The 25,795-nt window shown below is 34.4% G+C and overlaps 2 long non-coding RNA genes across 2 annotated transcripts; one reads left to right on the forward strand and one right to left on the reverse strand.

Annotated features, from left to right (window-relative positions):
- The first annotated feature begins 3,777 nt into the window (after nt 1–3,777).
- On the forward strand, nt 3,778–5,565 carry LOC142224126 (uncharacterized). Its single transcript, XR_012719044.1, has 2 exons — nt 3,778–4,657; nt 5,130–5,565. It is a non-coding gene; the product is annotated as an uncharacterized LOC142224126 (long non-coding RNA).
- Nucleotides 5,566–17,005: 11,440 nt separating this feature from the next.
- LOC142224129 (uncharacterized) lies at nt 17,006–18,120 on the reverse strand. The gene is made up of 3 exons (XR_012719045.1): nt 18,073–18,120; nt 17,142–17,268; nt 17,006–17,076 (listed from the first exon to the last, which is right to left on the reverse strand). It is a non-coding gene; the product is annotated as an uncharacterized LOC142224129 (long non-coding RNA).
- Nucleotides 18,121–25,795: the final 7,675 nt, after the last annotated feature.

Below are 25,795 nucleotides of genomic sequence, written 5' to 3' on the forward strand. Positions count from 1 at the left end.
CGTAAATCGGAACAAAGGATTGGCCTCTGGGGCAATAGGAGTGTAAATCGGGCGAGAGCTATATATGACAGCTATATCTGAATCTGAACCGATTTGATTGATATTCTACAAAATGTACGAGACTCACAAAATATTCAATTATACGAAATTGGAAGAAGATCGGTTGGTAAATACGTCATTTATGACCAGATCGGTTATAAATATGGGTGGCAGCCCGATGTATCAGGCTCACTTAGACTATTCAGTCCATTGTGATACCACATTGGTGAACTTCTCTCTTATCACTGAGTGCTGCCCGATTCCATGTTAAGCTCAATGACAAGGGACCTCCTTTTTATAGCCGAGTCCGTACGGCGTTCCACATTGCAGTGAAACCACTTAGAGAAGCTTTGAAACCCTCAGAAATGTCACCAGCATTACTGAGGTGGGATAATCCACCGCTGAAAAACTTTTTGGTGTTCGGTCGAAGTAGGAATCGAATCCACGACCTTGTGTATGCAAGGCGGGCATGCTAACCATTGCACCACGATGGCTCCCCAGCTAACATATATCTAAATCTGAACCGATTTTTTTCAAAATCAATAGGGATCGTCTTTGAGCCGAAAAAGGACCCTATGCCAAATTTGAGGATGGTCGGACTTAAACTGCGAGCTAGACTTTGCACACAATAATACATCAACATGCAGATGGACAGACGGACATCGCTAAATCGACTCAGAATTTAATTCTAAGCCGATCGGTATACTAAAAGATGGATCTAGGACTACGAGTATTCCTTCACGGTGTTACATACAAATGCACAAACTTATTATACCCTGTACCACAGTAGTGATGAAGGGTATAAAAATAGACCGTCGCCGGAATATATCTGTCAGCTGACAGACAAGCGGTAGAGATGATAGCCAACCTAATGTTGGTTGCGATACATATCAACCACGCTGTAAGCTTTAATATTTTATCAATATCTTTTCAAAGACATATTATATAAAAATTATTATTGCACCAAAAAACCAAAAAAAAAATAATTTAACTTAATTTTAGTTTATGGATATTATCCCAATATTGGGAAAGTTCCCTCCACCATAGGATGGGGGTATATTAACTTTGTCATTCCGTTTGTAACACATCGAAATATTGCTCTAAGACCCCATAAAGTATATATATTCTGGGTCGTGGTGAAATTCTGAGTCGATATGAGCATGTCCGTCCGCCCGTCCGTCTGTTGAAATCACGCTAACTTCCGAACGAAACAAGCTATCGACTTGAAACTTGGCACAAGTAGTTGTTATTGATGTAGGTCGGATGGTATTGCAAATGGGCTATATCGGTCCACTTTTACGTATAGCCCCCAAATTTGGCTTGCGATTGCTCTAAGAGAAGAAAATTTCATCCGATACGGCTGAAATTTAGTACATGGTGTTAGTATATGGTCTCTAACAACCATGGGAAAATTGGTCCATAGCGGTCCACTTTTACGTATAGCCCCCATATAAACGGACCCCCAAATTTGACTTAAGATTGCTCTAAGAGAAGCAAATTTCATCCGATCCGGCTGAAATTTGATACATGGTGTTAGTATATGGTCTCTAACAACCATGCAATTGGTCCACATCGGTCCATAATTATATATAGCCTCCATATAAACCGATCTCCCAATTTGGCTTGCGGAGCCTCTAAGAGAAGCAAATTTCATCCGATTCGGTAAATGGTTTCAGTATATGGTCTCTAATGACCATGCAAAAATTGGTCCACATCGGCCCATAATTATATATAGCCCCCATATAAACCGATCCCCAGATTTGAACTCCGGAGCCTCTTAGAGGAGCAAAAGTCATCCGATCCGATTGAAATTTGGTACGTGGTGTTAATATATGGCCTCAAACACCCATGCAAAAATTGGTTCATATCAGCCAATAATTATATATAGCCCCCATATAAACCGATCCCCAGATTTGATCTCTGGTGACTTTTGGAGAAGCAAAATTCATCCGATCTGGTTGAAATTTGGTACGTGGTGGTAGTATTTGGTCTCTAATGACCATGCAAAAATTGGTCCACATCGGTCCATAATTATATGTAGGCCCTATATAAACCGATCCCCAGATTTGACCTCCGGAGCCCCTTGGAAGAGCAAAATTCATCCGATTCGGTTGAAATTTGGTACGTGATGTTAGTATATGGTATCCAACAACCATGCACGAATTGGTTCATATCAGTCCATCCCAGCAAAAAAATTTGGAAGTTCTTCCAAAGGCACAACTTTAAAAGCACTTCCAGAAGGTGCACTCCCAATGATGTTCTTTATTTCAACTACCCAGGAAGTTCTTTTAATTCAATTTTTTATAACTTGGTTTTTTCATACTTTTAATAGGTAATTTAAAATTTTTTGTTTCAAAGAGGTTAAAAACAGGGTAAGAATTCATAAAATGGTGCAAATCATTTCAATTTTGTCGAAAAAAATGATAAATCTAATCTGAAAAAATTGTGAATTTTTGAAAATATTTGAGGTCAAACGTTTCCGACAAGCGTTTGAATCCATTAAAAATTATAAAAAAAATTATAAAAATTATTTAGTTGACAAAATCTCAAAAATTTTTTTAATTTACATCCAAAACATTGAATTCGGATCACACCTAAAGAAGTGATGCAAATTCAGTGCATCGGCTGGATCCAAAAAGAACATTTTCATTACTTTTTTGGCGACGCTTTTTTTGCTGGGATAGTTATATATAACCCCCATATAAACCGATCCCCAGATTTGACCTCCGGTGCCTTGTGGAGAAGCAAAATTCATTCGATCTGGTTGAAATTTGGTACGTGGTGGTAGTATATGATATTTAACAACCATGCCAAAAGTGTTCCATATCAGTCCATAATTATATATAGCTCCCATATTAACCGATCCCGAGATTTGGGTTTGGAGCCTCTTGGAGAAGCAAATTTCATCGGAGTCAGTTGAAATTTGGTACATTGTGCTAGTATATGGCCGTTAACAACCATGCCTAACTAGGTCCATATCGGTCTATAGTTATATATAGCCCTCAGATAAATCGATCCCCAATCACACAAAAATTGGTTCATAATTGTATATAGAAAAGTCCATATCGATTCGTAATTATTTGTAGACACAAATTCTTTGTCTAATTATACCACGTATGGACTAACTCACAATTTAGAAAACGATGTTAAGAAGTTTTAAGATACCACAACCCAAGTAATTCGATTGTGTATGACAGTCTTTCGTAGAAGTTTCTACGCAATCCATGGTGTAGGGTACATAAGATTCGGCCTCTCCGAACTTACGGCTGTATATACTTGTTTTTGGTTAACTTTATTTAAGTGGAATAACAAAAAAATTATATAAAATGAAGTATAAAATTTTCCATTTTTTTCAGTTGGGTTTCCATTTTTTTTCAGTGTAGTGATAAACTTGTTTTTTGTTTAATATTTGCCCAATGTGACCGTACCCTAATACTATTTTCCTCAAGCTTTTCATTTTCATTTCAATAGAAATTTAAACATTCGCGTTATATGCACTCACTCATCCAATAGTGAAGGCAAACTTCTCATTTATGAGATGGCGGCAGCAGACAGGTTTCAAGTTTCCTTCCTTTTTGAATTTTTTTGTTTTTGTTTTGTGTGTTATGATTGAGGCTTTCGATTGTTGATTTTCCATGTTGTGTCTGTGTGTGTATGTATTTCCATCATACCAAACAACGATGAAAAAATGTGCATATTTTCTAGCTTCGTTCATCACGCCTTCCCCGCCCCCTGCAATGAATGATACACAGAGCTCTGTAACAAGCAACATGGATAAGAGCAAGAGAATACGAAGAGAGTGAAAAACCAAACCAATCGACCGACCATACACCGTTCGTAAGAAATGTTGCTGGCTTTGAGTCTTCTTGGGCTTGTTGTTTGACGGTTGATGTGGTTGGCCATTTGGTACTCTTGCTTAGCGTTTTCAGTTTTTATACAGATTTTGCATAGTTTAGTAAGGAAGAACAAACAAAAAGGCCACAACAATTTTCTTTTCATTTTTCCCACTTATTTTAAATATTTTTGATAAGTAACAATGAAAACACAAAGAAATACAAATATATTAATTACAATATAATTAAATTATGAAAATATTACATCAAAGTGCCTTTGAAGAGATAAGAAGAGAAAACAAAAGAAAAATAATTTCAATATTTAATTGAAAGCTTTTTGTGTACAAAGAAGTTGAAAATAAAAAGAAATAAAAAGAAATATTAATTACATTGTAAGGAGAAAAAAAAATAAAAAACAAAACAAAAACGGGAAATAAATAACCTGTTGCTTAGACCTACTCTTCTCCTCGCCTATTAATACGAGTATTAAAAAAATAAATAACTGTGGCGGTTCGTTTTCTGTAACCTATAATTAATTTAATTTGCTAATTTATGTTCGTTCAATCGTTGAGAATCTTCGTCTATTTGACCAATTGTTGCTTGGGGCTAGCCAAGTCTTGGCCATTTAATATACTAACTGTTTGTCCTTAGATCATCTTACATTACCACAACCACAACAATCCAAGCACAAGCCTTTATCACATCATAATTATAGACATGCTTAAGGATTTCAAGGATAATTACAATGAAAATCTATTGTTGACATACAATCAACAGATTAACGGGTAAGTATCTCTATTGTCTCGACATACTTTTATAGGATCTCCTCAGAATCAAATCACAGTACACTGGGAAAATTTTGTGAATGTAGGGAGATACACTCTAAAAAAGGGGGAACTAAAGCCAATTTATCTTTATTTTAACTACACTGATAGAAAAAGTTTCGTTATATTAACGAAATGTGTCATTAAAACTGAGCCAATGAAAAAAATTCGTTAATACAATGAAATTTTTCGTTATTATAACGAAATTTGTGTTAATCAACGTAACGTTTCGTTCTATTAACGAATATTTTCATTGTATTAATGAAAATGTTTCGTTATATCCATGAAAATTGTTCGTTGGCTCAATTTTAATGAAATTTTCTTTGTGTGTACAAACAAATATATAAGGCCGTAAGTTTGGCCAGGCTGAATCTTAAATACCCACCACCATGAATCAAAGATAATTGTTTTCTTTCAAAATTCTTCGTCGTAGCGGGATACTTGAAAATCTGTAGAATTTCAAGAGATTTGATGAAAGGCACTCCCCCATGAAATTTAACGTTATAATCATACGGAGACTTAATCAGATTTGGAGTCTAGAAGCTAAAGAAGTAAAATCGGGAGATCGATCTGTAACATATAGGGGCTATACCAAAATGTGGACAACACACAACGCAACATATTCGGAACATCTATTTGTGGACCCAAAATACCTCTGGAATCTCCAGATCACATCGAAATATTGGTCTACGACTCCATAAAGCAAAACAAAAGTTGTACACCTATAAATTTGAAGTAAATTGTGAAATGACATGAAAAATATGATCTAAATATATATGTATGTATGTATTATACCTTAAATAAAGTTCAATGACCGTACACATAAGTTCAATATGAACTAAAATAAATGAAACTAAATATTCCTTCAACTTCCTTCATGAGTTTTCTTCCGGAACACAAGACCTAGCATGTGTGTTCAGAACCATCTCGGGTGTTAATCTAGATATTTTTCAGCATTCAGCAGCACTTACATCGCACACTCAATGGTTACGAGGTATAGAGTGATCCCAAGAACGGTTGGTACTCGAGCAAAAAATAATCTTCCAAAATTTTAAGAAAATTTTATAACACAACTACTTAATTAAAAATCTTATTTTGCAGAGTTTAATCAAATTTGTGTGGTTATTATGAAATTTGTGTGGTTATTATGAAAAAAATGTTTCCTACAGTTTATTAGGGAGCCACCGTGGCGCAATGGTTAGCATGCCCGCCTTGCATACATAAGGTCGTGGGATCGATTCCTGCTACGACCGAACACCAAAAAGTTTTTCAGCAGTAGATTATACCACCTCAGTAATGCTGATGACATTTCTGAGGGTTTCAAGCTTCTCTAAGTGGTTTCACTGGAATGTGGAACGCCGTTCGGACTCGGCTATAAAAAGGAGGTCCCTTGTCATTGAGCTTAACATGGAATCGGGCAGCATTCAGTGATAAGAGAGAAGTTCACCACTGTGGTATCACAATTGACTGAATAGTCTAAGTGAGCCTGATACATCGGGCTGCCACATAACCTAATCTAACCTACAGTTTATTATTTTATTTTATTGACTTTAAAGCTAAAGAAAATTTAATCAGCATTTTATTTTGTTTAAATTTTATTTCTATAGAAACTTTTGTCAAAATTTTATTTTCTATAGGAAATTTGTTAAACTTTTATCCCTATAGAAAATTTTGTCTCTATAGAAAATTTTGTCAAAATTTTATCACTATGGAAATTTGGACGAAATTTCCCAATATTTTATTTCTTTAGAAAATGATAAATTTAATTTCTAGAGAAAATTTTGTCAAAATGTTATCTCTATAGAAAATTTTGTCAAAATTTTATCTCTATAGAAAATTTTGTCAAAATTTTATCTCTATAGAAAATTTTGTAAAAATTTTATCTCTATAGAAAATTTTGTCAAAATTTTATCTCTATAGAAAATTTTGTCAAAAGTTTATCTCTATAGAAAATTTTGTCAAAATTTTATCTCTATAGAAAATTTTTTCAAAATTTTATCTATATAGAAAATTTTTTCAAAATTTTATCTCTATTGAAAATTTTGTTAAAATTTTATCTTCTATAGGAAATTTTTTATCCTATAGAAAATTGTATCAAAATTTATCTCTATAGAAAATTTAATCAAAATTTTATCTCTATAGGAAATTTTGTCAAAATTTTATCACTACGGAATGTTTTAACAAAATTTTTCAATATTTTATTTCTATAGAAAATTTTGTCAAAAGTTTATTTCGATAGAAAATTTTGTCAAAAGTTTATTTCTATAGAAAATTTTGTCAAAATTTTATCACTATAGAAAATTTTCTCAAAGTTTTATCACTATAGAAAATTTTGTCAAAGTTTTATCACTATAGAAAATTTTGTCAAAATTTAATTTCTATAGAAAATTTTGTCAAAATTTTATTTCTATAGAAAATTTTGTCAAAATTTTATCTCTATAGAAAATTTTGTCAACATTTTATTTCTATAGAAAATTTTGTCAAAATTTTATTTCTATAGAAAATTTTGTCAACATTTTTTTTTCTATAGAAAATTTTTCAAAATTTTATTTCTATAGAAAATTTTGTCAAAATTTTATTTCTATAGAAAATTTCGTCAAAATTTTATTTCTATAGAAAATTTTGTCAAAATTTTAACACTATAGAAAATTTTGTCAAATTTTTATTTCTAAAGAAAATGTTGTCAAAAGTTTATTTCTATAGAAAATTTTGTCAAAAGTTTATTTCTATACAAATTTTTTATAAATTTTATCACTATAGAAAATTTTGTCAAAGTTTTATCACTATAGAAAATTTTGTCAAAATTTAATTTCTATAGAAAATTTTGTCGACATTTTATTTCTATAGAAAATTTTGTCAAAATTTTATCTCTATAGAAAATTTTGTCAATATTTTATTTCTATAGAAAATTTTGTCAAAATTTTATTTCTATAGAAAATTTTGTCAACATTTTTTTTTCATAGAAAATTTTGTCAAAATTTTATTTATATAGAAAATGTTGTCAAAATTTTATTTCTATAGAAAATTTTGTCAAAATTTTATCTCTATAAAAATTTTGTCAAAATTTTATCTCTATAGAAAATTTTTTCATTATTTTGTTTTCTACAGGAAATTTGTCAAACTTTTATCCTTATAGAAATTTTTATCGCTATAGAAAATGTTGTCAAAATTTTATCACTATGGAAAATTTTCACGAAATTTGTCAACATTTTATTTCTATAGAAAATCTATATATATAAAATTCAATCTATGTTTGTTTATTTGTTTGTTTGTATGTACCGAGTTGGCTCCGAAACGGCTGAACCGATTTACTTGAAACTTTCAGAGATCGTAGGGGGCGTTCATGTGGTGAAAATAGGGTACCTCATTTTTTGACACCTGGTCGCGGAGGGGGCCCCCCTTTGTCGGACTTTTTGAAAATTGGACCAAAGTTGACCGATTTGGTTGAAATTTTTGTTGAAGGTTGGGGTTGGCATCTAGACAAAGATCCGCTACTTTTTATTTCGATATTTGGTGGCTGAGGGGGGCCTCTCCTTTGTTCGACTTTTTTTAAAGTACAGTGAAAAAACTAAAATTCTCTAAATTATCTGAGATTTACAGAGAACATGTGGTGAGGTTATGGAATTAATATGGGGTACCCGATGATTTCATATGTGGATGGGGAGGGGGACCTCCCCTTGCCCTACTTTTTGAAACTTGGAACAAAATTATGCGATTTGCTTGAAATTTTCATTGAATGTTGGGGTTGGCATGTAAACAAAAATCCGCTACATTATTTTTCGATATTTGGTCGGGGAGGGGGACCACCCCTTTGCCCAAAATTTTTTTTTGAAAGTTCAAACAAAACTAAACACCGCCGACTGAAATTTTACAGAAAAAAAGGGTTACGAAATTTATATCAGGTTCCTGATTTTTTAATAAAAATAAAAGGACATAGGGAGACACCGCTTCTCTTAAGTACATAGAGAGAAACAATTAAACTTTACCGAGTTACTTGAAATTTACAGAGGACTGGGGAGAGATCGTAACCTCCGTCAACCGTAATAGTTGATACCTGATTTTGTGATATTTGGACGGAAGAGAGGCCGCCCCTTTAGGCTTATAATTTGCTTGACATTTTCTGGGACGTTTACAAAAGATACGCTAAATCACTTTTCGATATTTGGTCGGGGAGGAGGTCCTCCTCTAAAACTACAAAAAAATTTAAGTTTTCTTGAAATTTACAAAGGCAGTGGGGGAAGGTTATGAACGAAGAGGCAACCTTCCTTGCCCCACACTTGAAGGAAAGTTTCAAGAATTTTCAGGGAAGGTTAGGGGTGTCGATATTGTATCGGGGAAAGTGACGTCCCTTTAAAACAATAGAGCAAAATTTAAACATCTCCGATCTACTTGAAATTTACAGGGACGTGGCAGGAGGTGATTAAATTTATACATAATTTTTAAATTACTATATGATTTATCGATATCTGGTTGGGGAAGGGGAAAATTGAAATAAACTTTATCGATTTACTTCGATAGAATTTATAGGGACCATTGAGTAGTTGCGAAATTAATATAGGGTACGTGATAGTCCGATATCAGGTCGGAGTGGAGCGAACGTGGGGAGAGGGTTCCCCTTTGTCCGTTTTTTTTTTTCTTTTTCTTAAATTGAAAGTAGAGGGTTGTCCGTAAATGGGAACTCGGTACATAATTTTATGATTTTTGTACAGGCTTCTGCCAGACTTCTTTTTAGTAAAGAACTTAAATTTACATGAAATTGGCAGCCAACGTAGAGGGTGCATCATTTTCCAACATTTTAGCAAATGTTAATGTGGTAAAATTTTTTATTACTTTTGCTTTTCCCGATTTATTGGATGGGAAACAGTAATTCTTTGTATGTTATTATAATATAGTGCTTAATTTTCAGATATGTTGAGGAGAAGGATTCCTTTCCTTGACAAACCCCACTTAAAATTCACAAGAAATATCGAAGATTGTCCAACTATTTGAATACAGAACATTATTAAAAAAATTTGGAGGAAAGGGTACACCCTCTCCAGCCGTATTTGTACCTATAAACGAAAAATCAAGTAGTCCGATTTGTTTAAAAGAATTGAAATTGTTTCGAATTTGTTTTCAGCACGAAGGATATAGTTGACTAAGTTAATGCAAAATGTTCCTCCAAATACGCTTCGGAAGGCGCAGCGAAGCGGGCCGGGTTACGCTAGTGATGTATAAATTTAATTTCTAGAGAAAATTTTGTCAAAATTTTATCTCTATAGAATTTTTTTTTTCAAAATTTTGTCTCTATAGAAAATTTTGCCAAAAGTTTATTTCTATAGAAAATTTTATCTCTATAGAAAATTTTGTCAAAATGTTATTTCGTTTTGTTTGTTATTGTTGGCTTCTCTTCAATCGTTATTGTTGTTTTTGATCTCAGCTTAAAGCCATGCATTGACTAAACTACAAGTGTAGCTTAACCAACAGAGGAAAAGTATGCTTGTCAAATTTATTTGGGCAAAGCCCTATAGACTGCAAGATGGTTGGATGTACAGCTGTTTCGGAATTACCACATTCCTCATCAGCATCCTCTACTTGCAGCAAAACTATCAACCAATTATCAGAATAAATTCGGGTAATTCACTCAACCCAATGTGAACTACACTTGAACCTCCCGAAAAAGGGTTTGATAGTCGCTACTGCCTAAACAAATTTGCCAGCATATCTCTACACTTGAACCTCCCGAAACCCAAACCCTCAAACCCTTTTTCGGGAGGTTAAAGTGTAGTTCACATTGGGTTGAGTGAATTACCCGAATTTATTCTGATAATTGGTTGATAGTTTTGCTGCAAGTAGAGGATGCTGATGAGGAATGTGGTAATTCCGAAACAGCTGTACATCCAACCATCTTGCAGTCTATAGGGGTTTGCCCAAATAAATTTGACAAGCATAATTTTCCTCTGTTGGTTAAGCTACACTTGTAGTTTAGTCAATGCATGGCTTTAAGCTGAGATCAAAAACAACAATAAAATTTTTATTTCTATAGAAAATTTTGTCAAAATTTTATTTCTATAGAAAATTTTGTCAAAAGTTTATTTCTATAGAAAATTTTGTCAAAATTTTATTTCTATAGAAAATTTTGTCAAAATTTTAACACTATACAAAATTTTGTCAAAATTTTATTTCTATAGAAAATTTTGTCAAAATTTTATTTCTATAGAAAATTTTGTCAAAATTTTATGTCTATAGAAAATTTTGTCAATATTTTATTTCTATAGAAAATTTGGTCAAAATTTTATTTCTATAGAAAATTTTGTCAAAATTTTATTTCTATAGAAAATTTTGCCAAAATTTTATTTCTATAGAAAATTTTGCCAAAATTTTATCTTATAGAAAATTTTGTCTTATAGGAAATGTTGTCACAATTTTATTTCTATAGAAAATTTTTTCAAAATTTTATTTCTATAGGGAATTTCGTAAAAATTTTATTTTCCATAAAAAATTTTGTCAAAATTTTATTTCTATAGAAAAACTTTTCAAAATTTTATTTCTGTAGAAAATGTTGTCAAAATTTTATTTCTATAGAAAATTTTGCCAAAATTTTGTCTTATAGAAAATTTTGTCTTATAGAAAATTTTGTCAAAAATTTATCTCTATAGAAAAATTTTTCACAATTTTATTTCTATAGAAAATTTTGTCAAAATTTTATTTCTATATGGAATTTTGTAAAAATTTTATTTTCCATAAAAAATTTTGTCAAAATTTTATTTCTATAGAAAATCTTTTCAAAATTTTTGTCAAACTTTTTCTTCGCGTGTAACTATGAACCTCCGTGGACTTAATGATGGCAGTTTCAAGTCGCCTTTTGGGTTTTCTCGGTTTCTTCTTCTTATGGGTTCTGTCCGGAGCTTTCTATTGGCTGTTGTTTCCTGAGGATTTATGGGAATTTGATTTTCACCACATTTCCTTCAACTTCTTTGCCATTTAACCCGTTTACAGGTCAATTGCAGTTTCTCCTCGTTTAATAAGGGTGTCCAATTTGGGGCAAATATGGCCAGAATACCCAAATGTTACACAAAATTTCAACAATAATAATATTCTCGTATAGTTTATAATACCCTTCAAATACAGTCAACACCACGAGGAATTTCATAGGTTTGCATTACATAATCGGATCCGTCTGAAATCCTGTACATTCACACTTGTTGAAAAAGTTTTATGCCTTTCTCATGTTAATGAAAATTCTATATAGAAATTTTCCATTTTTGGATTATACTTAATCACTTTTAAATACTGTCTTCCCTATATAAATTGAAAATTGCTAAATCATTGCGTTATCAAATACTCTTAGATGCAAAAAAAACTAAAAAATACATTAAAGCATTTGCAGCACCCTCACACAATGCCATCGCACAATTTATAGAAACCGGAAGAACTTTGTGTTGTCAGATAGCTTGAATAGTGATTTTTCAAAAGTTGAAAATTCTAAAATTGGACTTTCAATTTGTTTTGTTTTGATTGTTTTCGTTGTCATATGAGTGAAGTGTTACATTTTGCACATTCATCCACAAACATGCAACTTTAATTTCAATATAACATCATCAACATCCCTGTTATTCTCACTTATAGTGTCAGTTTAGACGTATTTAACAGCCTGTTTCTGTATGTCGAACGAGCTCTATCGATCGACTGAAATGGAGACAAACAGCTGAATTTATAACCAAAAATCAGCTGTTGCTGTGCATTTCAGTCGATCGATAGAGCTCGTTCGACATACAGAAACAGGCTGTAAGTTTTTGTTTTCTGTTCCAGTAAGACTAGTCTAAAGTGCATAAATAAGAATGATGTTGAATTAATTTAGCTTAAATAACAAGAAAATTTACTCACTTATATTGGAGATTAATTAATAGCTGATACACACATGTAAATTCTAAATTGTATTTAGATATAAACGATAAATAATGCCACTAATACATATATCTTTATATATAAGCAGAAAAAAGTGAACCTACCATGAAAGAAAATGTAAATTTGTATTAACAATTTTTTTCCTAAAATAATTACTAATAAAATAATTAAATACAAAAAATGTTTGTTAAATTGAAGAAAAATATATATTTTTCTTGTTTAATTAAAGCTCATATTTTGGAAGAAAACAAGTATATACAGTTATGTTCGGCCGGGCACAATCTTAAATACCCACCACCATGAATCATGAATATATAATGGTTAGGTTAGATTAGGTATAGTGGCAGCCCGATATTTCAGGCTCACTTAGACTATTCAGTCCATTGTGATACCACAGTGGTGAATTTCTCGCTTATAAACACAATGACTAGGGACCTCCTTTTTATAGCCGAGTCCTAACAGTGTTCCACATTGCACACCCAGAGAAGGAATATGATCACCACAAACATGTTTCAAGAGCAAAATGTTATTTTTGGATGGTGACCATGTAACAGTTTTATCGCAACCATGTTATTTTCTCGGAAATTATGTATCTATTTATGGAAAACATGTTATGTTTGGCGAGAAAACAACATTTTTGCAATAAGCATGTTACATGGTCAATATCTAAAAATAACATTTTGCTCTTGAAACATGTTTGAGGTGATCATATGTTATTCCTTCTCTGGGTGCAGTGAAACCCCTTAGAGAAGCTTTGAATTTTAGGGGGTTTTATGACAGCTATTCTCCCAAGCAGATCAGTTCAAGAAATAGAATCAATTTTGTTTGAGTGTGCAAGAAAATTATGAAATAACACCTTAATTTGAAATCTAAAATATCTAGATGTAGTAGTAGTAGTAGTAGTATCTTTATTTCATAATTTTCATTTATATATACATGTTATACAATTTTTGATGTTACATTTTAGTTACTTGTTTTGATTTTCTTACAAAAAATAGATAAAATGAAACAAAGATTTACGGCTATGACATATCGTCGTCAGCCGGAATTTACTTTTAAAAATTTGTGTATGACTTTGAGGGTTGCACATATACGAATATGGAAGTAAATTAGGCATACTCTGACATTATCAGCTTCCTGTATGTAATTGAGGCTGTAATATATTTGACCAAGTTTCTCCAGTCATTATCCCCTCTTCCATCTAAGATTTGTACAACTTCTTGCTCGGACAAGTATGTTTTATAAAAGAATTGAGTCCGCTGGCCTCTAAAAATTGGACAAACAGCTAAGAAATGGTAAAGTGTCTCTCTCTCTCCGAAAGGTTGCAAAGCGAACATTGATCATCTGCATTGCGATTATGTGAATTTAGATATATTATGTCCACACGTGCCTTTAAAATCCATGTAATCTCTCTCAAGGTATAACCTCCGGTAAAATACAGTTTGCCTCTATCAGGATCTAAGTTTCTGTAAAAACGTTATGTGCTTTGCTGACCTCTATGGATCGATTTTTCCCTGTTAACCCGGCACAAGTTTTCCAGCAACAAATCAACTATTCTATTCCAAGATTCCGATGCCGAGGTTTCTCTTAATAATGGCATGCCCAATTCATTCAGTAGGTTATTGATGTATTTGGCCCAAAATAGATTTTTTCTCATTATTATTAGGGTCATTTGTCTTTCTGCAGTATATTGATAAATGGTCCTGAAGATGTATCTCAAATGAAGCTGAAGAGTGTATAGATGGCTTTCTTCTATTTCCGTTTCGATGTATAAGGCGTAATTTGGTGTACATTCTGGTAATCGTAGAACTAGTTTAAGGAAGAAGCGTTGAAGCTGGTCAACTTGTTCGAAGTTTCCATATGCCCAAATCTGAGACCGTATGTCTGTACTGATCTACATGCAGCCGTGTACAAATTCAATTTTTGTTCAAGGGAAATATCGTCCTTTCCCAAAAAGTTATTCCATGTGCACTTTATAGCACTTTTTGCCTGGTTATTTCGAGCCTGGATATGTTTAAAAAATTTCATCTGTGGTGTTAGTATTACTCCTAAATACTTGTAGTCTGGTACTATTTCAAGTCGTTCCCCTTGATAGATCCACGCATTATTTTGGGATATTCGACCTCCTTTGCGAAAGACCATAATTTTGGATTAACTTGCGTTAACCACTAAATTCCATTTATTGCAGTATTCCTCTAATTTATTAATCATAGTTACAAGGGCACTAGGTTCTTCAGCTAGTAAAACTATATCGTCGGCATACAGTAAAACCCTAATATTAATGTCTTCTATATACAGTCCTTCACCAAGGGACTCGCTTAGATCATTGATATAGAGGGAAAACAGTAAAGGCGATAAAAGACAACCTTGTTTTACACCTGACTGAGTTTCAAAAGAACTAGATAGCTCTCTTCCAGTGCACACTGCGGACTGCGTATTACTATATACAGCCTCTATCATTTTTACATATTTTAGTGAAATTCCCATTTGGTGTAGTTTAAAAATTAGTAGATTTCGAGGTATTTTGTCGAATGCAGCTCGAAAGTCTACAAAGAAGGCATATATTTTCTTCCTTTCTTCCAGTTTAATATTAACAATGGCGGCTAAGTTGTATATATTGTCCATTGCGGAGTAATTTTTTCGAAAACCAGCCTGGTGTTCATCCATTATACCATTTTCTTCAGTCCATTGTAATAACCGCTCGTTGAGAATTCCCATGAATATTTTCGCTGCGGAGTTCATGAATGAAATTCCTCTATAATTAGATGCATCATCCAAACTACCTTTCTTATGAATCGGAAAAATAATTGACTTTTGGAAGACTTCATCCATTTTACTATTAGAGTAAATGTTTTTATATATTTCGGCTAGTTTTGTGAGAAATTCATCGGTTGCGTTCACGAAAAATTCATATGGGATTCTATCCTCTCCAGGAGCTTTGTTTGGTTTAGTTTTATGCAACATATGTTTTATTTCGTCTACGGTGATATCTGAGTCCAATATATAATTTCCCATTAGGTTTGGAGCATATTCTATACTCCTGTTAGATTCTTGTGATTGTAGCAAGGTGAAAAAATGATCTTTTAGAGCTTCAGCAGAGAGTGAGCTACTTATTTGAAAGTCCTGGTCATTTATTAGTCTGACTAAACTCCACCATTCTTTTCCATTTGATATATATTGAAGCTTCTCAACAATTTTTGCATAGAATATTTGTTTGCTTGTTTCACATATTTCCTTATATTTCTTTTTTGCATTCAGATATTTTACTTTGTCAGAATCCTGATGCGTTTTCCGAAACTTTGATAAACATTCATATGTTGTTTTCCTCGCCCAGTAGCATCTACTATTAAACCATTTTTGTTTTGGCTCGAAATGTTGTATACTATTTCGCTGGACTACTGATGCAGTAATTATATCGGTCATTTCTTTGAGACATGTAATATTTTTATGTTCAAGAAAATCGTTCAGATTTTTTCTCAAATTGAAATGATATTTGGCTCTATCTGCGTCTTTCCACATCAATTTTGGTAGTAATTGAAGATTATTTTCCATATTTCCCGTGTTATAACAAAAGATGTTTACCGACATTATTTATGTTATTACGAAAAGTAATTCAGTTTCAACCAATTTTCATGATCAGCCCGTCTGCTATACCTTCAAGAAATGAAATCGGTCTATATGGAGGCTTTACCAATGGACCGAAAACTTAAATCCGATACTGGCTTTTGAGGGTCTAAGATATTTGCAATTTTAGGCAAATAGGATAAAAACTAAGGTTTCCAGAAACCCAAGAAGTGATATCGGGATATCGGTTTCTATAGGGGCTATGCCGATACACACCATATTCGGCTAACCTATTTGTGGCTCTAAAAGGCCTCTCGATTTCTATTTGCAGGCAAATTGAATAAACATTATGGATCATAGAAGCCCAAGAAGTAAATTCGGGAAATCGGTATATATGGGGGCTACACTAAAACATGGACCGATACTCAGCATTTTCGACACACCCTTTCATGATCCTAAAAAACCTCTAGATTTACAACTTCAGGCAAATCGGATAAAAACTACGGTTTCTATAAGCCCAAGAAGTAAAGTCCGGAGATCGGTCTATATGGGGACTATTTCAGAACTAGGACCGATATAGCCCCTCTTTTTCGAACTTGACTTGCCCGCAAACAAAAAACGAATCTATGCCAAATTTCAGGACGATAGCGCCATTATTGAAGGCTGTACAACAGACAAACGGACATAGTTACATCGTCTTAGCATTTCTCTTCGATCAAGAAAATCGGAAATCGATATATCGATGTGTTACAAATGGAATTGCAAACGTATGCTGGTGGCATAACTCTGTCAGTCACTGCTTGTAAATCCTATCAAGACCGGGGGATAGGTTAGATTAGGTTATGTGGCAGCCCGATATATCACTTAGACTATTCAGTCCATTGTGATACATTGTGAACTTCTTCTCTCTCTCTCGGCATCTTGCTCTTCTGTAATACAAACCTTTATTCATTTCAAAGTTTCAAAAAGATTTCAAAGATTTATATGATTTTACCTTTTGTTTGTGGGAAGAATTGAAGCACGAACTCCCCGTTTTCGAAGTAAACACATTTTCCTATAGCCCACATATTTTTGACAGTCCGCTTATATCCATTTATAGACCAGTGTGACGTGTACACGTCCTAATCGTAAAAACAAAATAGAAAGAGTGTAATTATATGTATATTCCAAAGCTTTTTCCCAAGTTTTTGAATGGTCCAATTCAGGATGTGTGTAAGTTTATACAACGAGAGAATTCATTTACATATTTATCAAAGTTTTCAGCGAAGTTTGTAAATTTACGAACGACTTTTTACGAATATACGAAATATATTTTAAATATATTACATTAACTTTCCGTAAAAAGATCATGCTGTGAAATATGCGTGATTCGTCGTGATCCCGACTACTAGTCGAAATCACGAGAATTTTCGTGAGTCTAAAAATTGTTGTGAATCGTTAATCGTCTTTAAAAGTTCTATTTGCGTGAACGTACACGAGAATTTCGTAAATATTAGAGGTGTGCGCGTGACTGAAATTTCACACACACACTCACGCACATTCACGAAGCATTTATTTACGCACGATACGTGTGGTAGCCAATCCCACTCACGCACATTCACCACATGAAAACCAGTACTCACGCACGAAATTTTATTCACGCACATTCACGAACCGATTTTATTTCTTACGTACGGCATATTTATTTTAGTCCCATTCACGCATATTCACGAGAGCTGCTTTGGATTTTGTTTACGACTCACGTGATTCACGCGTGTCACGAGAATTTCGTGTCACGCGACCACCTCTAGTTATATGTTCCTCCAACACGTGACACGTTAGACTCACAATGAAAATGTTCATTTTTACGAAGAGAATTCTTTCAGTGTAGTTTCCACAAAAAATGCGCTTGACCAAAGAACTGGTATTTAGATAAAGGTACTTACCTGCGGTAAAAATAAAATATGATGCGCTAAAAATGTTGTTTATGTAAACATTTCTAATCGCGTTACCAATGCCACGGTTTATTTGCTTGATAAATTGAGAAGTTTCTTAACAATAACAATAAATGCCATTTTATTGTTTGTATTTATTTATTTTTTCATTGCGTAGCAACGTCATAAACAGTTTTATCAGGCAATTACACATTATACTTAAATCAACAACTTCTACACTTAGTCCAATTGAACCTAGTAATTGATGTGTTGTGAATTCAATTACCAGGGAATTTGGATATTTTTGACAGTTTTTCATTCAACCAATTATTTTCGTATTTGACTTAATAAAAATGGTATTTGATATATTTTTTTCATTCAATTATGCCAATAATTGATTTTTATTTTGCTTCATTTTTTCTGCGTAGTAAATGGTTTCGAGAGTAGATAGGTTAGGATGTAGATGATGGCATCAATTCTCGAATTTAATTGATGTCCGCTTAGATCGCTATAGGTCCATTGTGATTCCTCGATGTAATTTTCTCAGCTTCTTCCTCCTGCGGTGGTCTCCGACTTTAAATCGCTCAAAAATTTCTATTTATCCGTCTTCCTTAGGTTAAAACATTCAGCCAGTGTTAGGGATGAAGGAGAGTATGTTCCTTAAGCTACATTTCGGGTGAGTGCCTGAAAGAAAAACAAGTATATATGGCCGTAAGTTCGGCCAGGCCGAATCTTATGTACCCTCCACCATGGATAGCGTAGAAACTTCTACGAAAGACTGTCATCCACAATCGAATTACTTGGGTGGTGGTATCTTAAATTGTTTTCTAAATTGTGAGTTAGTCCATACGTGATATATATTAGACAAAAAAGGTATGTGTAGGTATGTCTACAAATAATTACGAATCGATATGGACTTTTGCACGGTACGTAGGGAGCCAGAATTGAAATATGGGGGTCGCTTATATGGGGGCTATATAAAATTTTTGTGAGGGCTATATATAACTATAGACCGATATGGACCTAGTTAGGCATGGTTGTTAACGGCCATATACTAGCACAATGTACCAAATTTCAGCCGACTCGGATGAAATTTGCTCCTCCAAGATGCTCCAAAACCAAATCTCTGGATCGGTTTATATGAGGGCTATTAATGATTATGGACTGATATGGACCACTTTTGCATGGTTGTTAAATATCGTATACTACCACAACGTACCAAATTTCAACCAGATCGGATGAATTTTGCTTCTCCAAAAGGCACCGGAAGACAAATCTGGGGATCGGTTTATATGGGGGCTATATATAATTACACTGAAAAAAATATTGTCGTGAGGTCAAAGATTTCATGTCTTTAAAATACGAATACAAATTTTGCTTAGCATAGAAGACGCATTTCTCTAAAATAAAGTTATTTTCCTTGTCCAAAAGTCGATAAACTTTTAAATGAAGTCGTATTGTCCTTATAATTAAGTGATTTGACTTAAAAATGGGTATCTTAACATGAAAGAAAAAATTTATAGGCTAAGGTCAACTTGACTTTAATAATTCAGAAAAATTATTTAAATTTAATGAAATTGTCTTTAAATTTGTTGACTTTTTGCATCTTGACTACAAAGCAAAAAATCGTTCAAATATAGGACATGTTTTTCAAAACTTTATTTTAAAGAAGTTTTTTACTTCAAACATAGCATAATCTCTACTGGAAGTCGAGTCCTAATTTTGAAAATAAAGTTGCCGTTAACTCGTTTTTAAAGGACTTTGATAGCATATGAAGAAAAAAAGCTGAGAAAACGAAAAATTGAAATTTGCTTCCTAGAAGCAAGTACACAAAACCTAAATTTAAAAGAGAATTGTGTCTTAAAAGTATCCTTACATGTATTCTCCGCTTCTTTGGCTCGGAATCAATACCAAATTTTTTAAAGTAAATACAAAATCTTTGGAACCGAGTAGGCTTTTTTTTCAGTGTATGGACCGATTTCAACCAAATTTTGCATGGGTGTTTGTGGCCCTATATTAACACCACGTACCAAATATCAACTGAATCAGATGAATTTTGGTCTTCCAAGAGGCTCCGGAGGTCAAATATGGTGATCGGTTTATATGGGGGCTATATATAATTATGCACCGATGTGGACCAATTTTTGCATGGTCATTAGAAACCATATACTAATACCATGTACCAAATTTCAGCCAGATCGGATGCTTCTCTTAGAGGCTCCGCAAAGCAAATCCGGGGATCGGTTTATGTGGTGGCTATATATAATTATTGACCGATCTGGACCAATTTTTGCATAGTTGTTACATACCATATACGTACACCATGTACCAAATTTCAGCCAGATCGGATGAAATTTTCTTCTCTTAGAGGCTCCGCAAGCCAAATCTGGGGATCGGTTTACATGGGGGTTATATATAATTATGGACCGATGTGGACCAATTTTTGCATGGTTGTTAAAGACCATATACTAACACCATGTACCAAATTGCAGCCGGATCGGATGAAATTTGCTCCTCCAAGAGGCTCCGAAAGCCAAATCGGGGGATCGGTTTATATGGGGGCTATATATAATTATGAACCAATGTGGACCAATTTTGCATGGTTGTTAGAGACCATATACTATCATCATGTACCAAATTTCAGCCGGAGCGGATTATATTCCCTTGACGATGAAAAAGCTGATATCACTTCTGAGTAACGGCCTCACCAACGGCGACCCAGCATGTTTTCTGATCGCAGAAATTTCGGCCTCAATTCATAGTTCACTGCAATATATGCCGCTAACAGTTCCTTCATCCATTTTATGTCCTTCTGTGTATAAGTAGATGGTTCGACCGTTTGATTTTTAGTCTCCTCACTTCACGGTGACCAATGGCCCTTCTATGTTTTAATTAGACCTGGAAACCTTGAAGGGTTTTCAATACAACCACAATACTTCTTCTAGGTATAGTGCTGAGCCCTTCCTAGTTCCCGCTTATATCGTCGAAGATTCATCTTTTACGCATCCCAGTCATCCGGTGCTCTGGTGGACAATGCCCTCTTAAAGAGCTCTGCAGGATTTCCTCATTTTTCTTAACTCCTTCGATCACCATGTCGGTCGATTTTTCCCCTTTGGCTTCCCTTTAGGGCATGCAACTTTCAGCGAGATGTTGAAGACTTTTGTTGTTGTAATAGTGTGTTGTGTTATCATCCATTTTATGTTGCGCTGTTGGTACATCAGCTCGTATCCAGTAACTCTGCAACTAAGATGGAATGCGTCAAGAGTGATCTGGTAATGAGGCGAGTAGGTTTGGCTGATCAAGCGAAAAGGTGACACGTGTCATGTGCTTGCTTGCTTACAGGTGAGACATACGTCAGCTATGCTGCTCTCAATCGCTGATGGGTAAGAATGGTGCCGAGTGCACTTAGCACTTATTTGGGCCAGAATTAATCTAGTCTGCCGTCGGAAATCTCTTTCCTTCGGTGCTATGGACGGTATGCGGACTACGAGAACAGGATTAATCTTGTAGCTTCTCGCAGCTTCAGCTACAATACCCTTATGGACCCTGGTATGCTGTCTGATGTAGAGGCTCTCCATTGTCGGGTGGTTTGTATGATTACTGCGATAATAAACCAGGGGATACTGCTTTGACTAGATATAATTGTGTCTATGCACTGGGAGGATCTTGGTCTCCACAACAAAGGTGATCCAGGGGTGTGCTGCGGAGTCATCCTGTCGCAGTTCTAAGGCCAGCGTTCTGCCAGGTCTGTATGTTATACCACAGCATATCCATTGTCTGAGGTGTCCAACTTGGCGCTGCATAGTCGACCACTGACCGGCTACTTGCCTTATAAATAGTCATCAAGGTTTCTTCGTCCACACCCCAAGTGCAGACGGGAAGCGACTTAAAGGCCTTGTTTCTACCGCGATTGTCGTCACCAATTGCAGTGGCATTGACATTCCAATGCCTGCATTCTTGGTGAGATTTGGTGGCAGATATCCTCAAATTTCTAGCAGAAAAGTAATTGGTAAGATAAGTAGAGATATGACAGTGCCGAAGATTTAACCTTACCATGGGGATCTCGCTGTTTCAGTCTACGGGGTCATGACTTTTTATCCCTAAACATACGACTGGTACCCTCACATATACTTTAGATCCCAACGCTTGCTTCCCTCGGTAGGGATGATTTCTAGATGTCTTCGAATAATCTGCCATGGTTCACCGTATCGATTACCTTCGATGGGTCAAGCGCCACGAGGACCGTAATGTGACACGTTTTGGGCTGATTGAATCCTCTATTTATATATGCTGAAATAGCATGCAAAGCTATCGTCGTGCTATGTACTTTACAGAATCCATATTGATGGTTGGCAGCTGGAAAATTATTCACAAGGCTTGGAAGGAGTTGTTGTGTTTTGGCTACTGGCAAGAGAAGGGGAAATCCGTTTGAATGGAATCAGCCTATCCATTTTTCACGTCGTGTATAATGAATGATTTCAAAGACAAATTGAGGAGTCTGGTCAAGTACTCATTTCCCAAATGCTTCAGCAATAGCATATGCATTCAGTCGGGATGGTTTCGCACTTTTGATGGCATTTGTAACGTCGGTAGTGGTTCGTAGACCATGAATGCGAGGAATGGCTCTGCTTTTCGCTCTATCACTATAGGGAAGCTGTGTGTTGGAGGACTCCTCATATGACATCACTAAGTTTCCATAAAGTGTCATCATCTGCTTATGCTATTACCAGCAAAATACTGGTTATAGCAATATTTCAAAGTGAATGTGATATGCATGTGCTTCACATAAGAGGCTTTGGAATTTTACTTCCTTAGGGTGCAATATGGGGCAAATGACCGGATTCTGCGGCAAAAAGTCAGTTTTTCGGTAGTTTAAATTGGAAAAACTGATAACGTCATTCTGTTTCAGACATCCCAGTAGCTCGAAATACAAAATATTACAAACGTATGGCAACTCATTGCTTTTAAAACAAGCTGACAAAGTTGGCTGTGTTTAGATAGTTTACATTTTAAATCGCTAGTCAAAAAAAATACATTGTAGAAAATTGGCTGTAAAAAATAAACTAATAAGCGAATCTACATTGTGTAAAATGGAAAATAGTATTACAGATACGTAAAATAATATAAAAATATTAATAATTCGTTTGTGTTTGTGCGAAAAGAAATGTGCTGTGTTAAAGTGGTAAGCTTTTGTTTTATAATTTTCATGTAATGTTTGTGTTTCGTGGAATGGTACTTTCTGTATTCACGTGTATTCACCGACATTTTGGTATGGGAATAAAGGTTATTGTGTGTACTTTCATGTGGTTTTAAGTTTAATTCCGGCAGCATACCGCTTATAACGAAAAAATTTTAAAATGTCAAAAAATTCAGTGTCTCTAAAAATAAAAAAAATTTAACTCGTAACATTTGACTGCAAAAAGATCGGAATTCATTTGGTGTCGTATTCCAAATTTTCAAGGAATGCAAAGTAAGCTTGCATGACATCAATAATTAAGAAAACATGTAATATTTTCGCTCGAGCCAAACAAAAATGGAAGAAACACAAAGAGCAGATGCGTCTCATTGGCTGTTTGCGGGAAATGCTTCACTAAATAGAAATAAATGTTATAATAAAGACTTGATCATGCAAAAAAAGACCCGAGAATTCACAGAATAAGATGACTTTTCAATAGAGCCATCTTTGTGTGCAATTTGAAGCAAATGAAGGTGAAACTCCGGCCTCTGGGACCAATAAAGGGCATATAAGGTGAACGATATATATGAAAGCTATATATAAATCTGAACCTATTTTCACCAAATTTGGCATGTATTGCTAGAATGTTAATTCTGCTCCCTGTGCAAAATTTCACGAAAATCGGAGTAAAACTTTGGTCTTTGTGGTCACATTTGTGTAAATCGGACGAAGCATATATATGGGAGCTATATCTAAATCTGAACCGATATCAACCAAATTGCGCACACTTGCAAATACTCTCAATTTTACACTTTGGGCAAAATTTGAAGAAAATCGGGGTGAAACTATGGCTTCTTGGGCCTTATATGTGCGTATCGGGCGTAAGATATATATGGGAGATATATATAAATCTTAACCGATTTCCTCCAAAATCAATAGGGCTCTATCCTGACCCAATACACATACTTGTACAAAATTTAAAGTCAATTGGTCTAAAATTGCGACCTAGACATTGAATACAAAACCACAGTCTAGTGCAGGCTATAAATATTAAAGGTTTCATTGGGCGTGTCATAGGGCGGATCGGTCTGAAAATTTCTATGAGCTCTTCTGGCGTTATGCACAACATGTGTTCCAAATTTTAAACCGATAAGTGTATTTTTGTAGTTTTTGCCTCAAAACCCGGTCGTTGGCCCCATAGTGGGGTGATTAAAATACGCCTTTTTGTTAGAGGGATCATCTATTACCAATTATATGCCATAACTCAAATGTTTTGGAGGCTTTTAATTTTTACTATAGTTCTTTTTATAAATCAAATCCTATGACATAACCCACTGTGCCTAACTATACTCGCGATAAATTCTACCTCCTACTCAATAAGAGAACCTTGCCAATATTACCATCATTGATCATTAAAAAGGAAATAATTTTCACTTCATTAGCAATGCGTGGTAGGGAGTCCTTGGACATTCCTCATAACAAATTGATAATAGAGACGGCATCATCCATTGGCTCTTGTTAGCCATCGTTATTGGCCCATATATATGAAGACATTTGCTCATGTGGCATAAAGCCATGACTCAAGTTCCATATTCTTGGTATTCTTGTACTTATATGACAACCCAGTGTGTGATAAATAGCACAAAAAGAAATCAACTATCATGGATAGATGAAGAACAACACCCCCTACTCAGTCCATTGACATAGGTCAGTCCTTCTATGGCATTCTGGAGAAGAGTACGAACTGAAACAAAAGCAAAAACAAAAACAATACCGCAAATATATTTAATGGTCGATTATTTTGATTGCCATGGGAAGCCAACTAACAAACGCCACAGAAATAAAATTGAAATGGTTTTTAAGATACCCTTGTTTTAGGGGTGCGTGTCTCTTTCGTTGCCTTCAGTTTTCGTATTCAAATTGGCAAAGTTTCCAAGTTTACTGAAGGTTGTTTTTCGCACTTCTTACAGAACAACAAGTGCAGTTAGCATTTGTATTGAAAAACAAAGCCATAAAGATGCCCAATAAGTTGTCTTACTCTCCCCTCCCCCCTTTATGATGTGGGAACAAATGCATATCTTTGTCAGTAAGTACAAAATTATTTTTAATGTTCTTCATTGATATTAAACTGAAATAAAAATATTATTTGGAATAACAGTCAAACAAAAAAGAAGTATATATGGCCGTAAGTTCAACCAGGCCGAATCTTATACTGAAAAAAAAGCATACTCGGTTCCAAAGATTTTGTCTTTACTTTAAAAAATTTGGTATTGATTCCGAGCCAAAGAAGCGGAGAATACAAGTAAGGATACTTTTAAGACACAATTCTCTTTTAAATTTAGGTTTTGTGTACTTGCTTCTAGGAAGCAAATTTTAATTTTTCGCTTTCTCAGCTTTTTTTCTTCATATGCTATCAAAGACCTTTAAAAACGAGTTAACGGCAACTTTATTTTCCAAATTAGGACTCGACTTCCAGTAGAAATTATGCTATGTTTGAAGTAAAAAACTTCTTTAAAATAAAGTTTTGAAAAACATGTCCTATATTTGAACGATTTTTTG

This window comes from Haematobia irritans, chromosome 2 (genome assembly GCF_050003625.1).
Source record: "Haematobia irritans isolate KBUSLIRL chromosome 2, ASM5000362v1, whole genome shotgun sequence".
NCBI lineage: Eukaryota > Metazoa > Arthropoda > Insecta > Diptera > Muscidae > Haematobia > Haematobia irritans.